Here is a 24,775-nt window from a genome sequence, read left to right as displayed (position 1 = left end):
GTCAGCTATTTCTACTTCTCTGCTTTTGACCTTTATGAAAATGCAAATAATTATTTTGTGTGTGTGTGTGTGTGTGTGTGTGTGTGTGTGTGTGTATGTTTTTGAGACAGTGTCCCTCTGCTACCCAGGCTGGAGTGCAGTGGCATGATCTTGGCTCACTGCAACCTCCACCTCCCCAGTTCAAACCATTCTCATGCCTCAGACTCCTGAGTAGCTGGAACTACAGGCATGCGCCAATACACCCAGCGATATTTTTTGTATTTTTAGTAGAGACAAGGTTTCACCATGTTGGCCAGGCTGGTATTGAACTCCTGACCTCAAGTGAGACACCCGCCTCAGCCTCCCAAAGAGTTAAGATTACAGGTGTGGGCCGGGCGCGGTGGCTCAAGCCTGTAATCCCAGCACTTTGAAAGGCCGAGACGGGCGGATCACGAGGTCAGGAGATCGAGACCATCCTGGCTAACACAGTGAAACCCCGTCTCTACTAAAAAATACAAAAAAAAACTAGCCAGGCGAGGTGGCGGGCGCCTGTAGTCCCAGCTACTCGGGAGGCTGAGGCAGGAGAATGGCGTAAACCCGGGAGGCGGAGCTTGCAGTGAGCCGAGATCCGGCCACTGCGCTCCAGCCTGGGCGACAGAGCAAGACTCTGTCTCAAAAAAAAGAAAAAAAAAAAGATTACAGGTGTGACCCACCAAGCCCGGCCAGTTATGTCATATATTAAACATTTTTCTACCTTTTATTTTGGGGAACTAAAGAAATAGATACTGTACAACAGTTTTAATGTTTGGAGTGGCTCATTAAGGGTCTATTTTGAGGTTGGACGTGATGGCTTAGCCTGTAATCCTAGCACTTTGGGAGTCCGAGGTGGGTGGACTGCTTGAGGCCAGGAGCTTGAGACCAGCCTGGCCAATATGGTGAGACCCTGTATCTACTAAAAATACAAAAATAAGCCCGGGTTGGTGGTGCGGGTGCCTGTAATCCCAGCTACTCAGGAGGCTGAGGCAGCAGAATCACTTGAACTTGGGAGGCAGAGGTTTCAGTGAGTTGAGATTGCGCCACTCCAGCATGGGCAATAGAGCAAGGCTCTGTCTCAAAAAAGAAAGAAAGAAAAAAAAAACCCCAGCTATTTCAAGCTTACAAAAGTGCGAGTCTCTTTAAAGAAGTGGCTAACGTGATAGCCGGGTACAGTGGCTCATGCCTGTAATCCCAGCACTTTGGAAGGTGGGGATAGAAGGGTCACTTGAGGCCAGGAGTTCAAGACCAGCCTGGGAAACAGAGCAAAACCCTGTCTCTATGAAAAATAAATACAACAAAATATCAGTTGGGTATGGTGGTGCATGCTGGTAGTCCCAGCTACTCTGGAGGATCACTTGAGCCCTGGAGGTCGTGTTTGCAGTGAGCTGTGATTATGCTACTGCACTACAGACTGGGTGACAGGGCCAGACCCTATCTTTAAACAAACAAATAAACAAAACTGTATAGGTTAAGAAAGTAAGGAAGTACTAAAAAACAAAACAAAACAAAATCTGCTTCCATAAGAGTATTTCAAAGGGGCACAGGAGCCAACTGAGAGACAGATGTTGTTGTTTGCTGAAACTAAAGTGCTCGTGTTAGGTTTTTAGTAGTAGAAAGATGTAGCTTCAGGTCCCCGCCCCGTCTTTTTTTTTTTTTTTTTTTTTGAGATGGAGTTTCACTCTGTTGCCCAGGCTGGAGTGCAGTGGTGCAATCTCAGCTCACTGCAAACTCTGCCTCCTGGGTTCAAGTGATTCTCCTGCTTCAGCTTCCCAAGTACCTGGGATTACAGGCACCTTCCACCATACTTGGCTAATTTTTGTATTTTTAGTAGAGATGGGGTTTCACCATGTTGGCCAGGCTGGTCTCGAACTCCTGTCTTCAAATGACCCATCCACCTCAACCTCCCAAAGTGCTAGGATTACAGGCATGAGCCACCGTGCCCAGCCTCATGTCCCTTTTCTTCAAAGGTTCACCTTATCTTATGTAAAATGTAGATTTACTGAGCACTAACTAAAGTGTCACAAGTATGCAACTATTTGCCTCACTGCCGCCCCCTTGATTTAAGAAAAATGTATAAATACTGAACTTCCTGCGAACCTCTTTGGAAAAAGCAGCCAGATGCATCTGTGCCTTGGATATTTCCTAGTTGTACCCTTAAGCTCGCTCAGCATACCTCAAGGAGGGAGGACTGCTTGAGGCCAGAAGTGCAAGACCAGCCTGGGGAGGCTGACGTGGAAGGATTGCTTGAGTTCAGGAGACTGAAGTTGCAATGAACTGTGATCATGCCATTGCCCTCCAGCTTGGGCAACAGAGCAAGACCCCCTGTCTCAAAAAAAAACAAAAAACAAAAACAAACAAAAAAAAGAACTTATAGTACCCCTCAGCCAGGTGATCAAGCTCAGTATTAACAATGTACCCTTGGCATGATGTGATGAGAATGGCACTTTACCTCTGTGATCATCCTCCCCAAACCTCTAAACCCAGTCTATCATGAAAAGAATATTAGACAAATTCCAGCTGGGCACAGTGGCTCACGCCTGCAATTGACACTTTGGGAGTCCCTAGTAGGTGGATCACTTGAGGTCAGGAGTTTGAGACTAGCCTGGGCAATACAGCAAGACCCCATCTCTACTAAAAATAAAAAACTTAGCTGGGCTTGGTGGTACACGCCTGTAGTCCCAGCTACTGGGGAGGCTGAGACATGAGAATCACTTGAGCCCGGGAGGCAGAGGTTGCAGTGAGCCGCAATTATGCCACTGCACTCCAGCCTGGGTGACACAGCAAGACTCTGACTCAAAAAAAATAATAAATTAAATTAAATTAATAAATAAATAAAATAGAAAAAGTACGAGGTCTCTAATCAGAAAAGCTCAGAACTCATATCATATTCTGTGGGTGATGGTGGTACTAGATGAACAGGTTATATCTTTGCCTCTCCGAGACAATTCTGGTTGAAAGCTATTTAAAAAGGAAATATAAAAAGTATTCTTTTTTAATAAAAAGAAATTACCAGTGGATCCTTTATATTTCTTTGCAGTCACTTTTAGACAGGTAATTTAATAAGATAAAAGCTGCACTGAAAAAGAACTCATTTGGAGGAAAAACCCACTATTTGAGATAGATAGCTCACTATTTGAGATAGATGATGCATTTATGATTTCTCAAAATTGGGAATACAGAGTAAATCTCAGTAATGGATTGCAAGGACTTATACATGATATGTGAAAGAAGGGGAGATGACATTTTTCTGAACTGTTACATCATATTAAAAATACCGCACGCACGGTGGCTTACACCTGTAATTGCAGCACTTTAGGAGGCCAAGGCAAGAGGATTGCTTGAGGTCAGGAGTTCAAGACAAGACCTATTTCTACCAAGAAAAAAAAAATGTGTGTTACCAAGAGCAAAATATGAATTGTGACCCACCCAGATAAGGATGATGACAAAGAAGATGGAATAACTTGTAACTTAATAAAAATAAGCAGGCGGGGCACAGTGGCTCATGCCTGTAATCCCAGCACTTTGGGAGGCCGAGGCAGGTGGATCACCTGAGGTCAGGAGTTTGAGACCAACCTGGCCAACATGGCAAAACCTCGTCTCTACTAAAAATACAAAAAATTAGCTAGGCATGGTGGCGGGCGCCTGTAATCCCAGTTACTTGGGAGGCTGACGCAGGAGAATTGCTTGAACCCAGGAGGCACAGGTTGTAGTGAACTGAGATTGCATCATTGCACTCCAGCTTGGGCAACAAAGCAAGACTCTGTCTCTAAATAAATAAATAAATAAAATAAGAAATATAGGCCATCTCATTTGAGAAGATAGGAACAAAGAAAGCAGAACAAGTCAAATGTGGCAAGTCTGGAGGGAAGCTAATTCACAGAAATAACAAATGAACTAAAAGACGTAGTTCCTGGGCTAAGGAAGGTGGTTGATCAATAATATTAACCTGGGCCGGGTGCGGTGGCTCACATCTGTAATCCCAGCACTTTGGGAGGCCGAGGCAGGTGGATCACGAGGTCAGGGGATCCAGACCATCCTGGCTAACATGGTGAAAACCTGTTCTACTAAAATACAAAAAAATTAGCTGGGTAAGGTGGTGCACGCCTATAGTCTCAGCTACTCGGGAGACTGAGGCAGGGGAATCACTTGAACCCGGGAGGCAGAGATTGCAGTGAGCCGAGATAGCATGACTACACTCCAGCCTGGCGACAGAGCGAGACTCCATCTATAAATAAATAAATAACTTGTACCAAGTGGGTCCTGAGTACTGGGTATGCTCAACATCAATGTTAGAAGTAGAAACTACCCAAGATTATACAACCAGATTTCTAAAATAGCACACTTAGGCTTAGCAAGGCTGAGGCAGGCGGATCACCTGAGGTCACAAATTCAAGACTAGCTTAGCCAACATGGTGAAAGCCCATCTACTAAAAATACAAAAAAAAAAACACAAAACAACAACAACATTAGCTGTGTGTGGTGTGCACACCTGTGATCCCAGCTGCTTGGGAGGCTGAGACATCAGAATTGCTTGAACCTGAGAGGCAGAGGTTGCAGCCTGGGCGACAGAGCAAGTCTCCACCTAAAATAAAATAAAAAAATAAAATAGCACACTTAGGTATGGATGGCAAGGTTAAGAATCTTAGCTAAGTGTCAATGCCTTTTCCAATAAATAAAATATGTATTAAGCCAAAATAAAAAAATTAAAAAGTGGACTTTTATTAACCTTATGGTTTACTTGTCTAGATCTCTGTGGGCAAGTGAATAAAACTAATATACTAAAAATTGTACAGTGGGGTTTTTGTTTTCATTTTTTTTTTTTCTAGAGACAGGGTCTTGCTGTGTTGCCCAGGTTGGTCTAAAACTCCTGGTCTCAAGTACTCCTCCTGTCTCGGCCTCCCAAAGTGCTGGAATTATAGGCATGAGCTGCTGTGCCTGGTCTTGCACAGTCGTTTAATATTTAATAAACATTCTGGCCGGGCGCGGTGGCTCAAGCCTGTAATCCCAGCACTTTGGGAGGCTGAGGCGGGCGGATCACAAGGTCAGGAGATGGAGATCACAGTGAAACCCCGTCTCTACTAAAAATACAAAAAATTAGCCGGGCGCGGTGGCGGGCGCCTGTAGTCCCAGCTACTCAGGAGGCTGAGGCAGGAGAATGGCGAGAACCCGGGAGGCGGAGCTTGCAGTGAGCCGAGATCGCGCCACTGCACTCCAGCCTGGGCAACAGCGTTGAGACTCCGTCTCAAAAAAAAAAAAAAAAAAAAAAAAAAAAAAAAAAATTAATAAACATTCTATAAAATAAAATATTCTGGTATAACACCAACCTAAAAAAAGGTTAGCAACATCTTGCTTCCAAAAAAACATCATTTGCTATTAGAAAAGAAAACAAAGAAAAAAAAATTCACAATATGAACTCTCAGATCAGAGTATGCACCAAACACTCCACTAGGAATAAAAAAGGATAAATTTGCTGGGCCTTTTGTAACCTGCATTACACGTAACAAGTTACTTGAAGCCTACATCCTCATCACAGTTCCCTTATTAGAAAAGATAGGAGGCCGGGCGCGGTGGCTCAAGCCTGTAATCCCAGCACTTTGGGAGGCCGAGGTGGGCGGATCACAAGGTCAGGAGATCGAGACCATCCTGGCTAACACCGTGAAACCCCGTCTCTACTAAAAAATACAAAAAACTAGCCGGGCGTGGTGGCGGGCGCCTGTAGTCCCAGCTACTCGGGAGGCTGAGGCAGGAGAATGGCGTGAACCCGGTGGGCGGAGCTTGCAGTGAGCCGAGATCGCGCCACTGCACTCCAGCCTGGGGCACAGAGCAAGACTCCGTCTCAAAAAAAAAAAAAAAAAAGAAAAGAAAAGATGGGAGGCATGGCCCCTATTGCACTCTTATACTTTATTTTCTGTTTTTATTTTTATTTTTATTTATTTATTTATTTATTTATTTTTTTTGAGACGGAGTCTCGCTCTGTCACCCAGGCTGGAGTGCAGTGGCGCGATCTCAGCTCACTGCAAGCTCCGCCTCCCGGGTTCACGCCATTCTCCTGCCTCAGCCTCCCGAGTAGCTGGGACTACAGGCGCCCACAACGGCGCCCGGCTAATTTTTTGTATTTTTAGTAGAGACGGGGTTTCACCGTGGTCTCGATCTCCTGACCTTGTGATCCGCCCGCCTCGGCCTCCCAAAGTGCTGGGATTACAAGCGTGAGCCACCGCGCCCGGCCTATTTTTATTTTTAAATGACCCAGGCCAGGCGTGGTGGCTCATGCCTGTAATTCCAGCACTTTGGAAGGCCGAGGCAGGCGGACCACTTGAGGTCAGGAGTTCGAGACCAGCCTGGCCAACATGGCGAAACCTCGTCTCTACTAAAAATACAAAAATTAGCTGGGCATGGTGGTGCGCACCTATAACCGAGGTACTCAGGAGGCTGAAACAGGAGAATTGCTTGAACCCGGGAGGCGGAGGTTGTAGTGAGTCAAGGTAGCACCACTGCACTCCAGCCTGGGCGGCAGAGTCCATCTCAATAAAAAACAAATTACCCTACAGTAAAAATTGACTGGGGAGAGGGGTGTACCTTCTGTCCATTTCAACCCATTTACGGCCATGCGTGGCCATCACCACAATCAGGACACAGAGGAGTTCCATTCTCCCCAACTCCTCTCTTGTGCTCTTCCTCTATATATCACAGGGTTTTCTTTCCATGTCACCATGGGTTTTTGTCCATGTCCTTTGCCACCTGAGTTTTTCTCCCTTCTTCCCAGTCATTTCTGAGCACTTGAGCCTTGGAACAATCGGGAATGGAGAGTGCCTCTAGTGAGAAGAGGGAGAGGGAATTAGAGGAGAGGCCTTCTGGGTTGTGGGAATACAGGAACCTTATTCAGATCATGAGGTTTCAGCCTTCTATCTGGAAGAGTCTCACAGCCAGTTGGGCACTTAACTTAGCTCAACTAAAAATCTTAAAGGTGAGAGGTATTGACAGACATTCACTTGATGTCGCTGGCAATAGTGGTTTATAATTGCAGGACAGCTCAAAGCTACAGAACCAGTTGCTTTCAGCATGGAGACAACTGGTCTACCATTGGAGAAAATCTGGAGACCACACTTTGACCTCATTAGTACCAACATCTAGCCATACACAGGAATCTGTTTTAATATCACCAGATTAACTCACATCAAAACAGCTGCTTTGATTTTTAGGGTCCATTATTATTCCTGTTTTACCGGAAGCTACAATGAAGACTTAAGTGATGGAAGCGTCAACACAATAGATTCATGCCTACTAATTCCTGCTGTAGAACCCCTGAGACTAAGATTAGTTTCAAACTGAAGAGTTACAAGTGGGATGCTAGGTCCTCTTACAGCTCAGTCACCACACACACAAGCACTCGTTTCTTCTGAATCAACTCCTGTAACTCTTCAGTTCCAAACTAATCCTTTGCATCATTCAATTCTACTGGGTATCAAAAGCATAATTAGAAGATGTGTTTCACCCAGAACTACAGCAGTTGCTATTGACACGTGTAGTATAGTACAGCTTGTGCTCGGCTCCCTGCTCTAATTCTACTGCACCAAAGGGGAATGGTTTCTAATTAGAGGGAGTAGAATTAACAGAGCATGAAAAACATGATATCCGTGACATAACCTAAGTTATTTAGTGTCTGCACTTGACTAATAAAATAAGAAACAGTCTCCCAAAGTGCTGGGATTACAGGTGTGAGCCATTGCAAGGCGGGCCAATCACCTGAAGTCGAGAGTTCGAGACCAGCCTGGCCAATAAGGCGAAACCCCGTCTCTACCAAAAATACAAAAATTAGCCAAGCATGGTGGCACACGTCTATAACCCCAGCTACTTGAAAGGCTGAGGCAAGAGAATTGCTTGATCCCAGGAGGCAGATGTTACAGTGAGCTGAGATTGTGCCACTCCAGCCTGGGTGACAGAGGAGACTCCATCTCAAAAAAAAAAATAACATTGATAAAAATAAAAACAAAATAAAATAAGAAACAGGCTGGGCGCTGTGACTCACGCCTGCAATCCCAATACTTTGGAAAGCCAAGGCAGGCGGATCACTTGAGGCCAGGCGTTCGAGACCAGCCTGGCCAACATAGCGAAATCCCATCTCCACTAAAATACAAAAATTAGCCAGGCATGGTAGCACATGCCTGTAATTCCAGCTACTTGGGAGGCTGAGGCATGAGAATCACTGGAACCTGGGAGGCAGAGATTACAGTGAGCTGAGATTGTGCCACTGCACTCCAGCCTGAGCAACAGAGCCAGACCCTGTCTCAAAAAAATAATAAACAATAAATAAAATAAATTTAAAGGCCAGGCATGGCGGCTTACACCTGTAATCTCAGCACTTTGAGAGACCGAGGTGGGTGGATCACGAGGTCAGGAGTTCAAGACCAGCCTGGCCAAGATGGTGAAACCTTGTCTCTACTGAAAATGCAAAAATTAGCCGGGCACAGTGGCAGGCGCCTGTAATCCTGGCTACTTGGGAGGCTGAGGCAGGAGAATCGTTTGAACCTGGGGGGCGGAGGTTGCAGTGAGCTGAGATGGCACAACTGCACTCCAGCCTGGGCAACAGAGTGAGACTCTGTCTCAAAAAAAAAAAAAAAAAAAATTAAGAAGAAACAACTGAAGTGACAATGTTAGTTCCAGCCATAATAATACTCCAATTATTAAAATCAAAGTTGAACAATGCTGCCTATCTATTAAGGGGAAGAGCCAGTTGTAACATTAGTATGAAGAGCTCTCTAATTTAATGTTTTCATTGTGTCCAATCTGTTATAAATTTATAAATTACCTAATCCAGAAACCTATGCACTTTCAAGGTACTTCCATCCCAAATCTACTTGGCTCAAAATTTTTTTTTTTGTTTTTGAGACAGAGTCTTGCTGTGTTGCCCAGGCTGCAGTGCAGTGGTGTGATCATAACTCACTGGAGCTTCAAAGTCCTGGGCTCAAAGGATCCTCTCACTTCAGCCTCCTGAGTAGCTGGGACACAGGCGCCTGCCACCAGGCCAAGCTAATTTTTTGTATTTTTAATAGAGATGAGGTTTAAGCATGTAGCCCAGGCTGGTCTCTAACACCTGACCTCAAGTGATCTGCCCGCCTCAGCCTCCTAAAGTGCTGGGATTATAGGCATGGGCCAACATACCTGGCCGCTCAGAATGTTTTCACCGATGCAGGATTTTCCCCAGCCAGTATGAACTAATATTGCTCTCATACTCTGCCTCTCATTTATTCTTTCTCCTCTAGATATAATCTAAAGGTTTACAATAAAATGAAACATCTCCAAGGGATAGATCTTGGAATTGAGGGAATCCACTTAAAAAAAAAAAAAAGAATATAAAAATGCAAATAAAAAATGCTAGTGCCGGCCGGACGCGGTGGCTCATGCCTGTAATCCCAGCACTTTGGGAGGCCGAGGCGGGCGGATCACAAGGTCAGGAGATTGAGACCATCCAGTAAATGGTGAAACCCTGTCTCTACTAAAAATACAAAAAATTAGCCGGGTGTGGTGGTGGGAGCCTGTAGTCCCAGCTACTCAGGAGGCTGAGGCAGGAGAATGGCGTGAACCCGGGAGGCGGAGCTTGCAGTGAGCCGAGATGGGGCCACTGCACTCCAGCCTGGGCGACAGAGCGAGACTCCGTCTCAAAAGGAAAAAAAAAAAAAAAAAATGGTAGTGCCTGGCATAGTGCCTTGGGAAAGGAAATTTAAGCTTCTTTAGCTTTATGGTAACTCATTTCTGTCTCCAACATCTGGAAAACTTTAAATATAGTCCATTAGCCCTACAAAAACACTGTTCTTGAGATAAGCATACACACATGCACACACACAATTTCACACATACGTGCAGGGTCCATAAGATGGCACCAGAGGCTGGACATAGTGGCTCACACCTGTAATCCCAGCACTTGGGGATGCCGAGGAAGGTGGATTGCTTGAGCTCAGGAGTTGGAGACCAGCCTGGGTGACATGGAGAAACCCTGTCTCTAGAAAAATATAAAAATTAGCCAGGCATGGTGTCATGCATTTGTAGTCTTAGCTACTCTGGAGGCTGAGGTTGGAGGATGGCTTGAATCCAGGAGTTCAAGGCTACAGTGAACCAAGATCTGGCCATTGCACTCTAGCCTGGGAAGATGGTCCCAGACATTACTCTTCCCATTAAGGTTAACCCCTTGACTTCCTGGTCTCCTTCCCTTTTCTCTCCTCCCCTCCATGTATTTTGATTGCCTAGAACCTTGGTGTAAGGAAGGAGGTGGAATTGCTGGGCTTCTTTTCCAATTTCTAGTTGTGTTAATGATAGGGGAAATTTTAGGAAACTATAGTAATGTGCAAATACAGGCACTCAATACATTAATGGTAAATTAATTCAATGTATAAGTAACCATGGAATCCAAGATTTTTTTTTAACATGAACAGTCCTACTAAAGGAAGAATCAAAGACTTTTTTTTTTTGAGACAGAGTCCTGCTCTTGTTGCCCAGGCTGCAGTGCAATGGCACAATCTCAGCTCACTACAACCTCTGCCTCCCGGGTTCAAGCGATTCTCTTGCCTTAGCTTCCTAAGTAGCTGGGATTACAGGCGTCTGCCACCACACCCAGCTAATTTTGTAGTTTTAGTAGGGACGGGGTTTCGCCATGTTGGTCAGACTGATCTCGAATTCCTGGTCACAGGTGATCCACCCGCCTGGGCCTCCCAATGTGCTGGGATTACAGGCGTGAGCCACTGTGCCCAGCCCAAAGATTCTTAAAGATATATTCAGGCTTGGCCGGGCGCGGTGGCTCACGCCTGTAATCCCAACACTTTGGGAGGCCGAGGTGGGCGGATCACGAGGTCAGGAAATCGAGACCATCCTGGCTAACACGGTGAAACCCCGTCTCTACTAAAAATACAAAAAAATTATCCGGGCGTGGTGGCGGGCGCCTGTAGTCCCGGCTACTCGGGAGGCTGAGGCAGGAGAATGGCGTGAACCCGGGAGGCAGAGCTTGCAGTGAGCCGAGATCGCACCACCGCACTCCAGCCTGGGTGACAGAGCAAGACTCTGTCTCAAAAAAAAAAAAAAAAAGGTGTATTCAGGCTTGAGAAATGTGTTGAAACAAACAACATGACATTTAATAGGGATTAAATGTGATGGCTTGGATTTAGGTTTTAAAAAACTAAGTAACTGGGCCGGGTGCGATGGCTCACGCCTGTAATCCCAGCACTTTGGGAGACTGAAGCGAGTGGATCACGAGGTCAGAAGATCGAGACCATCCTGGCTAACACAGTGGAAACCCGTCCCTACTAAAAAAATACAAAAAAATTAGCCGGGCATGGTGGCGGGTGCCTGTAGTCACAGCTCCTCCGGAGGCTAAGGCAGGAGAATCACTTGAACCTGGGAGGCAGACGTTGCAGTGAGCCGAGATCACGCCATTGCGCTTCAGCCTGGGCGACAGAGCAAGACTCTGTCTCAAAAAAACAAAACAAAACAAAACAAAAAAAACCCCAGACTAATTACATACAATAAAAGGAATATAATTAATGTTCAACAGAACCCTTATTAAAAGCCATGAACCTGGCTCCTGAAAGAGTCCATCTCCTGAAAAAAAAAATCAACAAACACCAATAAACTTTAGGAGAAAAACACACAGCAAATGACATACTGGTATGGGACAATGTACTTTACACATAGATAGCTAGGAAGGATGAGAACAGCATATATTCCCAACAATCACTGAAGTAACAGATGAAAAATTTAGAGGGTTGGAGATTAAACAAAAATGTGTAGGTGCTATAGAAAAAATGTTTGCAACCCCCCAAAATTCATATGTTGAAACCTAATCCCCAATATGATGGTTTTTGTAGTACGGGGCTTTGGGAGGTGTTACGTCATCAGGGTGGAGGCCTTCTGAATGGGATTAGTGCCTTTACAAGAGTTCCCAGAGAGCTCCCTCACTCCTTTGGTCATGTGAGGACACAGCAAGAGGACAACCATCTGTGATCCACAGAGGGGCCTTCAGCAGACACCAGATCTGCCAGTAACTTGATCTTGGACTTAGTCTCCTATAAAAAATAATTTTTTTTTTTTTTTTTTTTGAGACAGAGTCTCACTCTGTCGCCCAGGCTGGAGTGCAGTGGCACGATCTCGGCTCACTGCAAGCTCCTCTTCTCAGGTTCACACCATTGTCCTGCCTCAGCCTCCCGAGTAGCTGGGACTACAGGCGCCCGCCACCATGCCTGGCTAATTGTTTGTATTTTTAGTAGCGACGGGGTTTCACTGTGTCAGCCAGGATGGTCTCGATCTCCTGATCCGCCCGCCTTGGCCTTCCAAAGTGCTGGGATTACAGGTGTGAGCCACTGCACCCGACCAAATGTCTGTTGTTTATAAGCCACCCAATCTACGGCATTTTGTAGCCCAAATGGAAAGATAGTGGGTCTGATGTTATCATTGTAACTCCTGTTAGAAAAAGGGTAAATTGTGTCTGCATTGCCCTTATCTGGTTTTGAAAGCAGAGTGGTTATGATCTGAAAAAGGATTACAGGTGATGACTTTGAAAATAGGCTGAAGACTAAGATTTTAAAGAAAAGGGCAGTTTACTTTATGACAGTATGTCTGATGTTATCATTGTAACTCCTGTTAGCAATACGGAAAAAGGATAAATTATGTCTGCATTGCCCTTACCTGGTTTTGAAAGCAGAGTGGTTATGATCTGAAAAAGGATTATAGGTGATGGCTTTGAAAGTAGGCTGAAAGTCAAGATTTTAGAGAAAAGGGCAGTTTATTATTTCAAGTATTTTTCATAATTGTCAATAAACAAATATACATAAAATACCTCCAAAAAGATACATGCCTAAGTGTTGCCTCTGGAGAGAACTGGAGAAGTGGGGACACAGAAACGTGTCCTTTAATGTTGTTGTACTTTTAATGTCATGTGGATTTTGTGCCATGTTTATGTATCATCAATTTAACACTTACTAATTTTAAAAAGTAGAAGACCTGGTTCCTACTCTTCCTAAGTTCATTGCTCCTTTCCTGTGTACTTGTACTCTCTGGGATTATTGCTAATGTGGCTCTTATCTGAAGTCACTGCAATTATTTAGGGCAAGGGAAGGGTTTGTGAGGTTTTCATGTTGGAAAAATAACATCTTAGCCTTTTGTGAATGGATAATGGATTAACAAGAGGCCAGAATGGATGCAGGCTGATCAGTTAAGAGGCTATTGCACCTGCCTAAGTAAGAAGTGACAGTAGTTTGGGCCAGGCACGGTGGTTCATGCCTGTAAGCCCAGCACTTTGGGCTAAGGTGGGAGGATTGCTTGAGCCCTGGAGCTCCAGACCAGCCTAGGCGACACAATGAGATCCTGTCTCTTAAAAAAAATAGAAAAAATTAGTGGGGCATTGTGGTGCATGCCTGTAGTCCCAGCTACTTGGGAGGCTAAGGTGGGGGGATCACCTGGGCCCAGGAGGTCGAGGCTGCAGTGAGCCGAGATCATACCACTATACTCTAGCCTGGGTGACAAAGTTAGACCCTGACTCAAAAAAAAAAAAAAAAAAAAGGAAAAAAAAAGAAAAAAAAAACAGTTATTTGGACTAGAATAGTGGTGGGAAAGACAGGGAGAAATGAAAAATTTGGGAGCTATTTAAATGTCTTTGATATTGGAATTGAGGTAGGAGGAAGTTACCAAAGATGACACCTGTTTCCAGATTTGGGAATGTATTAGCTTCCTATTGCTGTGCATGGATTCTTTGGGTCAGATTTGGGAGTGGCTTAGCTGAATAGTTCTTTTTCAGGGTTTCTCATGAGATTTCAGTCAAGGTATTGGCCTGGGCTACAGCCATCTGAAGGCTTGACTGTGGCTGGGGGATCCCGCTACCAAACCCACTCACATAACTGTTGGCAGGAGACCTCAGTTCCATGCTGTCCCTGTGGACTTCTCCATGGGACTTCCTAGATCTCCTCATAAATTGTTAGCAGTCACACAGAAATCCGATGTTTGCTGAATTAATGTTTTTAAAAAACCTAGCCATTTCTGCTAGGGACAGTGGCTCATGCCTATAATCCCAGCACTTTGGGAGGCCGAAATGGGCGGACCACCTGCGCTCAGGAGTTGGAGAGCAGCCTGGGCAGGATGGTGACAATATCTCTACAAAAAATACAAAAGTTAGCCAGGGGTGGTGCATGCCTATAGTTCCAGCTACTTGGGAGGCTGAGGTAAGAGGATTGCTTGAGCCTGGAGGTCGAGGCTCCAGTGAGCCATGTTTGCACCTAGCAGAATTTTTTTTTTTTTTTTTTTTGAGACAGTCTTGCTCTGTCCCCAGGCTGGAGTGCAATCTCGGCTCACTGCAAGTTCCACCTCCTGGGTTCACACCATTCTCCTGCCTCAGCCTCCCAAGCAGTTGGGACTACAGGTGCCCATCACCATGCCCGGCTAATTTTTTTGTATTTTTAGTAGAGATGGGGTTTCACCGTGTTAACCAGGATGGTCTCGATCTCCTGACCTTGTGATCCACCCGCCTCAGCCACCCAAAGTGCTGGGATTACAGGCGTGAGCCACCGTACCCGGCCAGAAATGGTTAGGTTTTTAAGAAACATATAAAAATTTTTAGCCTGGGTGACAGAGTGAGACCCTGTCTCAAAAACAAAACAAAACAAAACAAAACAAGAAACCCGGCCATCATTTCAACCAGGCAGAATTATACATTTATGCATCCATCAATCTTTAATTCCTTGATTGATTACATCATTATTTCATATATATTATGTGCCATGCAATGTTCTATAATTGTGCTGGGGCACAATATTTGTAGGGTCCTTTTCTCAATAAACTTACATTCCAGTGAGCAGAGACAGATAAAAATCAGGTAAATGAATGACAAAGATAATTTTGTCTACTAATTAATACTGTAAAGAAAAACAGTATAATTGAATGAAGTAATGGGGGATATTACATTAGCTAAGGCCATTAGGCAAGGATTTTCCAAGGCGACATTTGCGTTTACACGGCAAGGAGAGGCCAGCCCCACAAACATTTGCAGAACGAGATTTCCAGACAGTGGGAGCAGCAAGGGAAAAAGCTTGAAGGATGGATGAGTTAGGTGTGTTTGTGAAATAAAATGAAAGCCAGTGTGATCAGTGCATAATGAAAAGGAAGACCAAAACCAAATCTTGTAGGATTTTATCAACTTTAGTAGAGAAGTTCGGTTTTATTTCAACCACATGGAAGTCACTAGAGGTTTTTAAGCATGAATAATGATATAATCTGGTTTGCCATAATTAAAATATCCATAGTGGGCCAGGCATGGTGGCTCACACCTGTAATCTCAGAATTTTGGAAGGCTGAAGCAGGAGGATTGCTTCAGGCCAGGAGTTCAAGAGCAGCCTGGGGAACACAGTGAGACCCCCATTTCTAGAAAATAATCGAAAAATTAGCTGGGTGTGGTGGCACACACCTGTGGTCTCAGCTACTCAGGAGGCTGAGTTAGGAGGATCGCTTGAGCCTCGGAGGTCAAGGCTGCAGTAAGCCGTGATTGTGCCATTGCAACACAGCAAGATTCTGTCTTAGAAACAAAACAAAACAACACATGAAATATCCATACTGCTATAGGAAGAAGGCAGTATAATTGTTTGCTAGGGCTGCCATAACAAAATGCCACAGATTGGGTGGATTAAAGAACAGGAATTTATCCAGGCGCAGTGGCTCATGCCTATAATCCCAGCATTTCGGGAGGCCAAGGCAGGCAAATCACTTGAGGTCAGGAGTTCAAGATCAGCGTGGCCAACATGGTGAAACCCTGTCTCTACCAAAAAATACAAAAATTAGCTGGGTGTGGTGATGCACCCTCATAGTTCCAGATACTCTGGAGTCTGAGATGGGAGAACTGATTGTACCTGGGAGGTGAAGGTTGCAGTGAGCTAAGATCACACCACTGCACTCCAGCCTGGGTGACAGTGACACCTTCTCTAAAAAAATAAAATAAACAGAAATTAATTTTGTCACAGTTCTGGAGGCTGGGAGTCCAAGATCAAGATGCTGATATGGTTGGTTTCCTCTGAGGGCCTAAGGGAGAAGTCTGTTCCAGGCCTCTTTCCTTGGCTTGCAGATCGCCACCCTCTTGGTTGCTGCCTCTTCACATATTTGTCTCTGTGTGCATGCATCCCTGGTATCCCCCTCTTATAATTACACCAGTCACATGTGATTAAGGTCCTACCCCAATGGCCTCATTTTAACTTAATAATCTCTTTAACGACCTAATCTCTGGATATGGTTACATTCTGAGGTGCTAGAGGTTGCGACTTAGACAAGTGAATTTGGGAGAGACACATAACAGCTCATAACAGAAGTCAAGAATGGAAGCAGCAAGATCAGTTAGGACACTATTGCAGTATCTCAGCAAGAGATGCCAGTGGCTTGGATTAAGATTTTTAGATTAGGAGTAGTTGGATTAGATAATTATTTTAAAAGTAGCATGCGGCCGGGCGCGGTGGCTCAAGCCTGTAATCCTTGCACTTTGGGAGGCCGAGACGGGCGGATCACAAGGTCAGGAGATCGAGACCATCCTGGCTAACACAGTGAAACCCCGTCTCTACTAAAAACACACACACACAAAAAACTAGCCAGGCGAGGTGGCGGGTGCCTGTAGTCCCAGCTACTCAGGAGGCTGAGGCGGGAGAATGGCGTAAACCCGGGAGGCGGAGCTTGCAGTGAGCTGAGATCCGGCCACTGCACTCCAGCCTGGGCGACAGAGCGAGACTCCATCTCAAAAAAAAAAAAAAAAAAAAAAGTAGCATGCATGGGTTTGCTACTTCTAAGTGCTAAAAAGAAATGACTCAGGGATTATCATCAGTTTTTGGCCTGAGCAACTTGGTTGCCATTTGTGAAACAGAGAAAATGAAGAAGCAAGTTTACAGGGAGAACAAGAATTATGAGATTAAATTATTTATTTTTTTTTCTTTTTTCTTTCTTTCTTTTTTTTGAGATGGAGTCTCGCTCTGTCGCCCAGGCTGGAGTGCAGTGGCATGATCTTGACTCACTACAAGCTCCGCCTCCTGGGTTCACGCCATTCTCCTGCCTCAGCCTACCGAATAGCTAGGACTACAGGTGCCTGCCACCACGCCTGGCTAATTTCTTTTTGTATTTTTTGGTAGAGACAGGGTTTCACCATGTTGGCCAGGATGGCTATGATCTCCTGACCTCGTGATCCACCCGCCTTGGCCTCCCAGAGTGCTGGGATTAGAGGCATGAGCCACCGCACCCGGCCGAGAATAAAGGATTATTTAAGAATCACTCTTCTTTCATGAGAAGATTCTTTTTTTTCTTTTTTGGATTCAGGTTCTGGCTCTGTTGCCCAACTGGAGTGCAGTGGTACAATTGTGGCTCACTGCAGCCTCAAATTCCTGGGTTCAAGTGATTCTCCTGTCCTACTTCCTAAGCAGTTGGCACTACAGGTGTGCGCCACCACGCCTAACTAAGTTTTTCTATTCATACTTTTTATAGAGATAGGGTTTCACTATGTTGCCCAGGCTGGTCTCAAACTCCTGGCTGCAAGCCATCCTCTGCCTTGGTCTCCCAAAATGCTGGCATTACAGGTGTAAGCCATTGCACCCAGCCAAGAATTCTACTTTGAACATGTTATGTCTAAAACATATTAGACATTCAGGCCAGGCATGGTGGCTCACACCTGTAATACCAACACTTTGGGAGGCCGAGACGGGTGGATCACTTGAGGTCAGGAGTTCAAGACCAGCCTGGCCAACATGGTGAAAACTGGTCTGTACTAAAAGTGAAAAAATTAGCTGGGTGTGGTGTGGCACGTGCCTGTAATCCCAGCTACTCGGGAGGCTGAGGCAGGAGAATCGCTTGAACCTGGGAGGCAGAGGCTGCAGTGAGCTGAGACTGCATCATTGCATTCTAGCCTGATATATTGCTATTAATTTCCAAAAAAACTTTTCATGGTCTCTGATTCAATTCCTGCACAGCACAAACTCATAGCCTACTGTCCAAAGATTGGGAGTATGGTAGAAGAAGAGTCACTGCTCAACTGTACAAGGGTCTATGTGTAGAGAGGACCCTGAAGGCCTCATTACTCCTTGTACAAACTCACAACCAAATCCTATTTCAGCTCCTATTTTCTGGTACCTACTTTTCCTAGGACTCTTAGAAGTTCTTCAAAGTAAATCAAATTGTTTCTCACTGGTCTTCCCTTCTGCATCCTATGTCTACTATTAACTATCATTCTTTCAGTCTTACAAAAATTTGTTGAACTCTCATCTGCTGGAACTCTGCTTTCAGCAAAGATGGAAAGACCAGAACTGGATTTATCCTTCTGCCTAAAACAACTAGAAAATCAGACAGAGTACATAAAACAATGGTTTTCAGATGGTGGATAATGGGCACTGCAGGACTGCGATCCCCAAGCAAAGGGAAAACACAGATGACTCCTACAATTGAGCCAGCTTACTGTCTGGAGGCAGTTTTCAGGCTCTAGTGCACGTAAAGGGAACCCAGACAGAGCATGGCTCTCTGGCTAGGTTGAGGAGATAGATACCAGGGTTCAGAGAAGTCACTAGAATTTTCGGAACAGACTGCGAGAGGAAGTCGTCTTGGCCGGGTGCAGTGGCTCACGCCCGTAATCCCAGCACTTTGGGAGGCCGAGGTGGGTGGATCACGAGGTCAGGAGATCGAGACCATCCTGGCTAACATGGTGAAACCCTGTCTCTACTAAAAATACAAAAAAATTAGCCGGGTGTGGCGGTGGGCACCTGTAGTCCCAGCTACTCGGGAGGCTGAGGCAGGAGAACGGCGTGAACCCAGGAGGTGGAGTTTGTAGTGAGCCGAGATCGTGTCACTGCCTCCAGCCTGGGGACAGAGCGAGACTCCGTCTCAAAAAAAAAAAAGAAAAAAAAAAAAGAACAGACTGCAAGAGAAGACAGAGCTCTATAGAGAGAGGTCTAGAGACCTGGAAAACGAGTTTCCTCAAGTCTATGGCTGAGTTTTGGGCTGTGCATGCATGAGAAGAACATGACTGGGACAAGAGAAATAATCTCTGGAAATGAGTAGACAGAAAAAAATCCTAGACCTCACACAGGGCTGGAAATAAATTATTCATGTTCTTAAAAGTCAGAGTATTATACAGGGCATCAAGCAGAATCTTCAAAAGGTTGTTGCCTGAGTTGTGAAATCAAAATAGATCAAGATTAAAGACCGTTCTTTACTTACACCAATAATCTTAAAATAAAATTTCACAAGGATCTAACTGATTTCAAGTACTTAACTGCACACTATATAAAATAATTCAGGCAGAGCATGGTGGCTCATGCCTGTAATCCCAGCACTTTGGGAGGCCAAGGCAGGCAGATCACGAGGTCATGAGACGGAGACTATCCTGGCCAGCATGGTGAAAGCCAGTCTCACAGTGTATTTGTAAAAATACAAAAATTGGCTGGGTGTGGTGGCCTGCGCGTGTAATCCCAGCTACTCTAGAGGTTGAGGCAGGAGAATGGCTTGAATCTGGGAGGTGGAGATTGCAGTGAGCTGAGATCAAGCCACTGCACTCAAGCCTGGCAACAGAGCGAGACTCCATCTCAAAAAAGAATTCAACGGCCAGGTGCTGTGGCTCACGTCTGTAATCCCAGCACTTTGGGAGCCTGAGGTGGGTAGATCACCTGAAGTCAGGAGTTCGAGACCAGCCTGGCCAAAATGGTGAAACCCTGTCTCTACTAAAAATACAAAAAAATTCGCCAGGTGTTGTGGTATGTGCCTGTAATCCCAGCTACTCGGGAGGCTGAGGCAGTAGAATCGCTTGAACCTAGGAGGCGGAGGTTGCAGTGAGCCTATTATCACACTACTGCACTCCAGCCTGGGCAACAGTGAGACTCCGCCTCAAAAAAATAAAAATAAAAATAAAAATAAAAATAATTCCGCAAGATCCAGTAACTAGCAATGTGAAATTCACAACATCTGGCATCTACCAAAAATTACCAAGAATGCAAAGAAGCAACAAAATATAATTCATAATCAGGAGAAAAATAGAAAAATCAATCAATAGGAACAAACTCAGAAATAATAGATATGATGAATCTAGCAGACAAGTTTTTTTTTTTTTTTTTTTGAGATGAAGTTTCGCTCTGTCACCCAGGTTGGAAGTGCAGTGATCTCAGCTCGCTGCAACCTCTACCTCCCAGGTTCAAGCGATTCTCCTACCTCAGGCTCCTGAGAAACTGGGATTACAGGCACCCACCACACCCAGCTAATTTTTGTATTTTTTATTACTTTAGAAATTATTATTGTTATTTATTTATTTTTGGGGATGGAGTCTCGCTCTGTCACTCAGACTGGAGTTCAGTGGCGTGATCTTGGCTCACTGCAAGCTCTGCCTCCTGGGTTCATGCCATTCTCCTGCCTCAGCCTCCCAAGTAGCTGGGACTACAGGTGCCTGCCACCACACCCGGCTAATATTTTTTTGTATTTTTAGTAGAGACAGGGTTTCACTGTGTTAGCCAGGATGGTCTCGATCTCCTGACCTCAAGTGATTCTCCCTACCTCATCCTCCTGAAGCGCTGAGATTACAGGCATGAGGCACCGCCCCCAGCTGCAGACAAGTTTCGTTGTTGTTGTTTTTTGTTTTTTTGAGACAGAGTCTTGCTCTTGTCACCCAGGCTGGAGTGCTATGGCACGATCTTGGCTTACTGCAACTTCCACCTCCCAGGTTCAAGCTATTCTCCTGCCTCAGCCTCCTGAGTAGCTGGGATTACAGGCGCCCGCCACCACACCTGGCTAATTTTTGTATTTTTAGTAGTGACGGGGTTTCGCTATGTTGGCCAGAATGGTCTTGAACTCCTGACCTTGTGATCTGCCTGCTGTGGCCTCCCAAAGTGCTGGGATTACAGGTGTGAGCCACTGTGCCTGGCCCACAGACAGGTTTTTAAAAATAGATTTTATAAATATACACAATATATTCACAAAAATAGAGGAAAACATGATCATGGTGAGGAGAGAGAAAATATTTTTAAAGTCCCAAACAGAACTTCTAGAAATAAAAATGCACTGTCTGAAATTAAAAAATACATTGGATGGAGTTTAAAGAAGATCAGATGCTGCAGAAGAAAATATCAATGAATTTGACAACACAGATATAGAAACTATCTAAAATGGAGCACAAAGAGGCTGGGCGCAGCAGCTCAAGCCTGTAATCCCAGCACTTTGGGAGGCCGAGGTAGATAGATCACCTGAGGTCAGAAGTTCAAGACCAGCCTGGCCAATATGGCAAAACCCCATCTCTACTAAAAACACAAAAATTAGCTGGGTGTGATAGTGTGTGCTTTTAATCCCAGCTACTCGGGAGGCTGAGGCAGGAGAATTGCTTGAACCCAGGAGGCAGGAGATTCTCTTGAACCCAGGAAGCAGAGGTTGCAGTGAGCCGAGGTCGTGCCACTGCATGCCAGCCTTTGCAACAGAGCAAGATTCTGTCTAAAAAACAAAATAAAAATAAAATGGAGCACAAAGAGAAAACAAGGCCAGGTGCAGTGGCTCACACCTGTAATCCCAGCACTTTGGGAGGTGGAGGCAGGCGGATCGCAAGGTCAGGAATTCGAGACCAGACTGGCCAACATAGTGAAACCCCGTCTCTACTAAAATACAAAAACTTAGCCAGGCATGCTGGCGGATGCCTATAATCCCAGCTACTCAGGAGGCTGAGGCAGGAGAATCTCTTGAACCTGGGAGGCGGAGGTTGCCCTGAGCTGAGATCGTGCCACCACACTCTAGCCTGGGCGACAGAGCAATACTCCATCTCAAAAGAAAACATTAACAAGAGAGATAAATTAATCTAAATGTTGGTTCTGGCTGGGTGTGGTGGCTCACACCTGTAATCCTAGCACTTTGGGAGGCTGAGGCATGAGGATCACTTGAGCCCAGGAGTTTGAGACCTGCCTGGGCAAAATAGTGAGACCCCTGTCACTACAAAAAAATGCAAAATTAGCTGGGTATGGCACACACTTGTAGTCCTAGCTACTAGGGGGGCTGAGGCAGAAGGATGGGTTGAACGTCCAGTCTGGTTAAGACTGTAGTGAGCCGAGACTGCGCCACTGCACTCCAGCCTGCAGGACAAAGTGGGACCTGGTCTCAAAAAATATAATAAAATAATAAATAAATGTTGATACTTTGAAGAGAGCATATCATAATCTGAAGAGAGCAATAAAATGGATAAAAACTGAAACAGGGAAAGAGAAAAGATAAAAATTACCAAGATCTGGCTTGAAAGATGATATCACTACAGATCTGATAGACATTAAAGGATACAAAAATATTATGGGCCGGGCACAGTGGTTCACGCCTGTAATCCCAGCACTTTGAGAGGCCAAGGTGGACCGATAACCTGAGGTCAGGAGTTTGAGACTAGGCTGGCCAACATGGTGAAACCCCGTCTCTACTAAAAATACAAAAGTTAGCCAGGTGTGGTGGTAGGCGCCTGTAATCCCAGCTACTCTGGAGGCTGAGGCACAATAATCGCTTGAACCTGGGAGGTGGAGGTTGTACTGAGCTAAGATCATGCCACTGCACTCCAGCCTGGGCGACGGAGCCAGACTCCATCTCAAACAACAACAAAAAAATTATGAACAATTTTATGACAATAAATTTGACAATGGAGACAAAATAGAGAAATTCTCTGAAAGACATAAACTGCAAAACTTACTCTTTTTGAGTAAGAAATAGATAAGCTGAAAAGATCTATATCTATTGTTTCTCTCTAATGATGTTTAATTTCACAGTAATGTACCCAGCTGTGGCTTTTTTTGTGATGTCGTTTAACCCTCTCTGAATCCTTTCAATCTGAAATTTTCCTTATTTATAATGTAAGAATATGACTTTTGGGGGATTTAAAAAACAGTATGTCAAGTATTTAGTAAATGTCCAGTACTCAGTAAATATTAGATGTTCTGGCTGGGCATGGTGGCTCAAGCCTGTAATCCCAGCACTTTGGGAGGCTGAGGCAGGCGGATCATGAGTTCAAGAGACTGAGATCATCGTGGTGAAACCCCGTCTCTACTAAAAATACAAAAAATTAGCTGGGCGTGGTAGTGCACGCCTGTAGCCCCAGCTACTCGGGAGGCTGAGAATCGCTTAAACCTGGGAGGTGGAGGTTGCAGTGAGTCGAGATTGCACTACTGCACTCCAGCCTGGGTGACAGAGCCAGACTCTGTCTCAAAAAAAAAAAAAAAAAAAAAAAAGTTAGCCAGGGCTGATTTCCAACTTGTTTTGGATGTAAGCATCCAGAAGAGACATTTCTTCCACCCTTACAACAACAACAACAACAAAAGGCAAACTTACTTCAAATTACCAAGTATTTTTGAGTTTATCAAAGAGTTGAGTTCCCAGAACAAAAAACCAGTCCAAAATCTAAGAAACAACAGATGCCTGCAGGAAGAGAAGGGCACTAGCTTACTTGGGACAGACACAACCAGGTACTGGTATAAGTTTAGCTAGAAGAATTGCGGAATTCATGCAGGCTGGTGTGGACTGGCAGAGCACTCAACTCTGTTGCTCAGGCTGGAGTGCAGTGGTATGATCTTGGCTCACTGCAGCCTCTATCTCACAGGCTCAATCCTCCCACCTCAGCACTCGAGTATTGGGACTATAGATGAGCGCCACTATGGCTGGCATTTTATTTTTTGTAGACACGAGGTCTCACTATGTTTCCCAGTCTGGTCTTGAACTCCTGGGCTCAAGCAGTTTTCCTGCCTCAGCCTCACAAAGTGTGGGAATTACAGGCATGAGTCAGTGCAACTGCCTTTTTTTTTTTTAACTGCTCTAAAAGGCAACTATCAAAAGCAAAAATAGCACAAGTATTGTATGTTTACAGCATTTGTAAAAGTGAAATGTATGGCAACAATAGCACAATGAATAGAATGGAAGAGTTGGGAATACAGTGTTTTAAAGTCCTCCTGCTACATGTGAAGTGGTATATTACTGGAGGTTCCTATTATGTGGAACCTATTTGAGTGGACCATTCCATGAAAGTTGTAGGCATGCAAGAATAAAAGTGTTACAGAAATATGTGACCTTGAATTCTAAAATTACACTGCATTACATGTATTTTTATAACAAGTATGCTCTTATGCTTTAAAAAGCTGTCTTTGTTTCTTAATAGACTTGATTTTTTTCAGAACAATTTTAGGTGTGCAACAAAATTGAGCAGAAAGTGCACAGTTCCTATCATCCCCTCCCCCATATATGCACAGCCTCCCTATCAACATCCTGCACCAGCGTGTTCTATTTGTTAGAACTGATGAATCTACACTGACACATCATAATCATCCAAAGTGCATACATTAGGCTTCATTCTTGGTGATGTACGTTCAATGGGTTTTGACAAATGTATAATAGCATGCATCCACCATTATAGTATCATGTAGAATAGTTTCACTACCCTAAAAATCCTGTGCGCTCCCATTGGTCATTCTAAATTTTCATTCCTCCAAAGCTAGAAATCCCAAAGTTAAAGTTGGCCTTTTTCATTCTAAAGTATGTCTTCAATTCTGGGAAATTCTCAGCAATAATTCTTTCACATGCTATTCTTTTTTTTCCCCTTCTGGAATTTCTATTAGAAAAAATAGTTATGCTTCTACCTTCCACATTTCTTTTTTTTTTTTGAGACGGAGTCTCACCTGTGACCCAGGCTGGAGTGCAATGGCACTGATCTTGGCTCACTGCAACCTCTGCCTCCTGGGTTCAGACGATTCTCCTGCCTCAGCCTCCTGAGTAGCTGGGACTACAG

The 24,775-nt window shown here is 44.7% G+C and overlaps 1 long non-coding RNA gene across 2 annotated transcripts in view; it reads right to left on the bottom strand.

Moving 5' to 3' along the window:
- Nucleotides 1-2,918: 2,918 nt before the first annotated feature.
- The window catches only part of LOC105495963 (uncharacterized), a 31,282-nt gene continuing 9,425 nt past the window's right edge, over nucleotides 2,919-24,775 (bottom strand). Inside the window, exons 5-9 of one of the 2 annotated variants that reach the window (XR_011608144.1) lie at nucleotides 12,685-12,749; nucleotides 6,592-6,827; nucleotides 4,505-4,597; nucleotides 3,962-4,079; nucleotides 2,919-3,385 (exon numbers count right to left, since the gene is read on the bottom strand). This is a non-coding gene — a long non-coding RNA (uncharacterized lncRNA). The remainder of the gene's footprint in view (nucleotides 3,386-3,961; nucleotides 4,080-4,504; nucleotides 4,598-6,591; nucleotides 6,828-12,684; nucleotides 12,750-24,775) is intronic. The other variant, XR_011608145.1, reaches the window with a different exon arrangement.

Source organism: Macaca nemestrina, chromosome 9 (genome assembly GCF_043159975.1).
Source record: "Macaca nemestrina isolate mMacNem1 chromosome 9, mMacNem.hap1, whole genome shotgun sequence".
Lineage (NCBI taxonomy): Eukaryota > Metazoa > Chordata > Mammalia > Primates > Cercopithecidae > Macaca > Macaca nemestrina.
Note: the sequence above shows the minus strand (reverse complement) of the source record. Positions and strands in the feature narration are given on the sequence as shown.